A 5,830-nucleotide genomic window follows, 5' to 3' on the forward strand; every position below is an offset into this window, starting at 1 on the left:
TGATACATACTGCCCCAGAAGACCTAGTTCTAATGAATACCAATGATGTTTCAACTACATGGATGTATTGAACAATAACACAGCACCCTGAAAGCACCCTGTCAACGGTTGTGGAAGATCAGGTCATGTGACCTGAAGTTGTTAGGAAGGTTACTTTATTACTGTAGTCTTTGATTTTCATTAGCTGTAAAAAGTTTTCCACTTCACAGTTTTAGCTTAATAACCTATGTATTGTTAGATGTATGTAGCTACTGATTCTGTGTAGTTATTTCTAGGCTAATGTAATCAACTTTGATATACCATTTGTCAACTACAATATGTCATTTGAAACCGAAAGGTCTATCATCAAATACCATTTCTACAAAAGCCAAAATGTCTGTCTCAAGCCTGCGTGAAGGGTTTGGTGGTGAGTTTCTGAACTGTTAGAGTTAGACCAAGAGTTATAGTAATACAGAAAAATATTGGTATTTGAGATCTGATTGACTATATTGGGCACCCGAGTGGCACAGCTGTCTGAGGCACTGCATATCAGTGCTAGAGGCGTCACTACAGACCCTGGTTCGATCCCGGGCTGTATCACAACCGGCCGTGATCAGGAGTCCCATAGGGCGGCGCAATATTGAATCAGAGTCGTCCGGGTTAGGGGAGCACTGCGTGAAGCCTGAGGGGGTTGTGCTGATTGAACGGATTTGTGACAGCAGGTTAAATGGCGTCCCTTGACAAGGCAAGAGCAAGATGTATGTCAGAAGAAGTGCAGTATTATCAGAAGGAGAGTTACACTCAACGTGATCAAGACGAAGGAGATGATCGTGGACCGCAGGAAAAGGAGGACCGAGCACCCCACCATTCTCATCGACAGGGCTGTAGTGAATCAGTTTGAGAGCTTCAAGTTCCTTGGTGTCCACATCACCAACAAACTAACATGGTCCAAGCAGAGGGCACAAAAAACCTATTCCCCCTCAGGAGACTGAAAAGATTTTGCATGGGTCCTCAGGGTAGCCTAGTGGTTAGAGCATTGGAAGTTCAAATCCTTAAGCTGACAAGGTACAAATCTGTTGTTCTGCCCTGAACAGGCAGTTAACCCACTGTTCCTAGGACGTCATTGAAAATAAGAATTTGTTCTTAACTGACTTGCCTAGTTAAATAAAATAAAAATCCTCAAAAGGTTTTACAGCAGAACCATCGAGAGCATCCTGACGGGTTGCATCACTGTCTGGTATGGCAACTGCTCGGCCTCCGACCGCAAGGCACTACAGCGTCTACGGCCCAGTACATCACCGGGTCCAAGCTTCCTGCCATCCAGGACCTCCATACCAGGCAGTGTACTGTTCTCTCTGCTCCCGCACAGCACGCGGTACCGGAGTGCCAAATCTAGGTCCAAAAGGCTTCTAAACAGCTTCTACCCCCAAGCCATAAGACTCCTGAACATCTAATCAAATGGCTACCCAGACCATTTGCATTGCATTGCATCTTCTACGCTGCTGCTACTCTCTGTTATTATCTATGCATAGTCACTTTAATATCTCTACCTACATGTACATACTACCTCCATTACCTCGACACCGGTGCCCCCGCACATTGACTCTGTGCCGGTACCCCTGTATATAGCCCCGCTATTGTTAATTACTGCTGCTCTTTAATTATTTGTTATTCTTATCTTATACTTTTTGGGGGGTATTTTCTTAAAACTGCATTGTTGGTTAAGGGCTCGTAAGTAAGCATTTCAATGTAAGGTCTCCACCTGTTGTATTCGGCGCATGTGACAAATAAAATTTGATTTGACTTGTAATACGGAAGAAGAATGGAGGGAAAAAGAGAGGCAGAGGAGGTCTAAGAGAGAGAGGGAGGAAGAGGGTGAGCTTGAGTCGGTTAAAAATGGCGGGAAAAAAAGAGATGGTTTGTTAAAGAAGACTGGTAGAAGGTGTAAACAGAGTGAGTTGAAGACAGGAGGAGAAATGGAAGTGAATGAGGGCGAAGTATCGGAGGTGGTAGGTGTGGTGAAGTTCCCGGAGCCTGAGGCTTGCACCGAGGTTCAGGACAAAGATGAGTCTGTGACAGTAGGAGGGAAGTTTTTGGAAAAAGTGGACTCTTGCCTTTTGGCTGATCCATTTGAGGTTTCAGGGGGGTGAAAACAGAGTTGAGTGCTGTGGAATCGGTAACCAGAAGTATCTTGTGATAATTGTTTGTGTTTCTGCTGGGTCAGAGGTAGCAGGCACTCCGTGTTAAACGAATGGGGCAAGAGATGTTGAATTGTTCTGCTCTCAAGAGAAAGGGCACCATTGAAGGAGTGATTACTGGGTAGGCGGTAAATGTGAAAGTTGACCAACAGAAGGGGAAGATTCCCGGTGTTTGTGATGCTCGTCGTTGGTGGCGGCGGCGACACTATGGTGTGAGTGGAGAACAGAAGAGTCATTGTCTGTTCGTTTGAGTTTTGATGTTGAGTCTTTTCCCGACAAGTGTGTTAGATATATAAGTTATCTGTACGAGATTTGTGCAGACTACATTACGTGTTACAGGTTTCAAGCTGATGGGCATGTGACAGCAGTATGTAGGAGGGAGGTTCCTAGGTGTGAGAAGTGTGCGAAGGGGCATGAGACAAAATAATGTGTAGCATTGGGGAAAAGTAGTGATATGTGTAATTGTAGGGGTGCCCATGGGGCTGTTGATCAGAAATGTCCCGTGCGAGAGAAGCAGGTTGAGGTTCCCAGGATTAGAGTAGCGCAGAAGTTGTCATATGCTGGGGCAGTGAAGAAGTAGAGGAAGATGGGTCAAGGGGGGAGGGATCATGAGATGAGGGGGTGTGAGTAGAATCTGTACCAGTTACAGAGGGATTAACCAACAAGTCATATATGTTTCAGTAAGATTGGATTTTTGGCATTTATATAATGGCTTATCAACTGTACTGCAGGGATGGACTAGAAAATAGGGTGTGGTGGGAGCTGCAAGAGAGGTATTTGGGTGTGCGAGACTTGACAGCAGAAGAGTTTTATCTCTTATCTCTTATTCTTATCTGTATTTTTTTAAACTGCACTGTCAGTTAGCGGCTCGTAACTAAGCGTTTCACTGTAAGGTCTACCTGTTGTATTTGGCGCATGTGAGTAATACAATTTGATTTGATTTATGTTGAGCTACAGGGTGTGTTAAGTGGTGGTGTCCCATCCTTTCATGCTGTTGGCCTGAAGTAGGACTAAACAGATGTAAATAGTGGAGTATGGTATTTATTATTCTTTTTTGTGAGTGTAGTTTTAGATGGTAGGGTATTTGTTGTATTTTTTTGTTGTTGTGGTTGTTGATTAAAAAAAAAAAGCAAAGTATAAGGGAGTTATACTCCAGTCTAGTAGGTGGCGGTAATGCAACATTTATTGGATGCCAACCTGCCGTTAAAATCTCATCGAAGAAGAGGGTCGATTTCACTGACGAGGTTACCATTTACAGTATTACTTACTGTTTATAACTTGTGCGGCTGGTCACATGATTGACCCCGGTCGTGACCGTAACAACAAGTTTAAAAAAAATAACAGACCGAGATGAAGAGGTCAAGGCGAGAGCATTTACTCTGCCCAAAATCTGTCCGCGTGAGATAAGGCCATTTATGTGTGGAGGTTAATACAGAGTGTCAAATTACTTAAGGATTTAGATCGAATAGAAATTTCGTAATGGTTAAGCTTTTATAAAAGCTTTTACAAACGCCGACACATATATTATATGTTGATGCACGTTGCATTTCCGGCAACTTTGAGAAAAAACGACGTTTAGTTGTGCGTGTGTTTACACGCGTACCTGCCCTCTCATTGGTTAGAATCTTGCCTGTCTTCAATCGTTGAACACATGTAATTCCATTGTTAGAGTTGTCACTCGTCTCTCTTGTTAATATAATAATAATCATTGCTTTAGGTCATGAGGTGTATCAGTGGGCTCGTCGTCAATGATCCGCCTAGTTCCTGTTGAATTCTAAAGGTGATTGGCTACGCTCTGTGAGGGTGGAGTTCACTGACGCGTTCCGTTCGGAACAATAAATAGAGGGAACAAGGCTCCTTCCAGTTCACAAGTCTGAGAAGACGCATGAAGAAGTTCTTGCTTCAACAGTGATTGAACGGAACTCCTCTGCCTTCGTCCCGCATTATAGACATTCCGGATTGATAACGTAACACTAACTTGAACTGTCTTTGTAAAATAATCTAATAATCTCTATGTTGTACCGTTAATTTTGATATAAATGAAAATGGAGTCTCAGATCCGCCAGAAACTATCACCACGATTGCGAAGCTGCCATCACCCGGATGATCAACATGGAGATGTTTGCCTCCTTCACCTACACTTCAATGTAAGAAGTCTACCAAGATGACCGTTTTGTTGATCTATCTGTGTATTATTATTCCTGGGCCTAAATGCCATTTTTCACCTGACTTTTCTACAGACCTAGACAATTAAAGAACCAAGAAATTTAACTCCCTCTAGTTCATATTTGAGGTCTACTTTGTTATTAAGAGCTTTCAGGTAGATATAACAGTTCAAATGAAGCCGGGAATCTATCCTACCTTGGACAGAGCGCGTAACAACTCCTTGACGGGTTACTTGTCAGGTTACCAAGTAGACTACGGACTAGACTGATTCATGCCTTTGTCATCAAGTTAGTTGCCACAACAAGAACAGAATGCTGTCATGTTCTTTCTTCTAAACACTGTTTTATGTTTATCCACCCAGGCTTTCTATTTCTCCCGTGACGATGTGGCTCTGCCTGGCTTCGCGCATTTCTTCAAGGAGAACAGCGACGAGGAGCGGGAGCAACGCCGACAAGCTACTCTCCTTCCAGAACAAGAGAGGTGGACGCATTTTACTCCAGGACCATCAAGGTGAGCCCCTGAGCATCTAAAACCCAGTTAGATTGTAGACTGATAGAAATGTCTTTACTCCATGGAGGAGTGTCTACAGCATTAAGTTGATCTAGAGAACCTGGAGTAGTCCTGAACATACGCCTCTAACCACTGAACTGACAGTGTGAGGGCTGTAACTCTGTTCACTTTATCCTAACCTTAATGTCTGCTAGTAGTCCCTAACACTTCTGTGTTCACTCTGTCCTGTGTAGAAGCCAGAACGTGATGAGTGGGGCAATGGGCTGGAGGCCATGCAGTGTGCTCTGCAGCTGGAGAAGAATGTGAACCAGGCCCTGCTGGACCTGCACAAGATTGCCTCTGACAAGGTTGACCCCCATGTAAGTTATAGTGGATCTGCACATCACATGTCTATATCACATAGAATACAGGTACTGTCCAGGAGAGGATCGGATGTTGTAGCTCTGAAACTAATGACACAGGATTGTGTGACCTGCTTCTTCACACGCACACAATAGTCCAGATTGCACACAATGCATAAGGGGCGGCAGGTTGCCTTAGCGGTTAGAGCGTTGAGCCAGTAACCAAAAGGTTGCTGGATCGAATCCTCTAGCTGACAAGGTAAAAATGTGTTTTGCCCTGAACAAGGCAGTTAACCCACTGTTCCACGTTAGGTTGTCATTGTAAATAAGAATTTGTTCCTAACTTATTTGCCTAGTGAAAAAGCTGCAAACACCTCATTATCTGCACTTATGCCATTACCACCAGGCTCTCGTGTGTTACTGTATCTACAATAGTCTGTAGTTATTCTCTTGTCTGACCGGTGTTTTCCCTCTTTAGCTGTGTGACCTTCCTGAGGACCCATTACCTGAATGAGCAGGTGGAGGCCCATTAAGAAGCTGGGTGACCACATCACCAACCTCACCAAGATGGATGCTGTCAAAAACAAGATGGCAGAGTACCTGTTGACAAGCACACCCTGGGAGGGCCAGAGCTAA

Source organism: Salmo trutta, chromosome 32, assembly GCF_901001165.1.
Source record: "Salmo trutta chromosome 32, fSalTru1.1, whole genome shotgun sequence".
Taxonomy (NCBI): Eukaryota; Metazoa; Chordata; class Actinopteri; order Salmoniformes; family Salmonidae; genus Salmo; species Salmo trutta.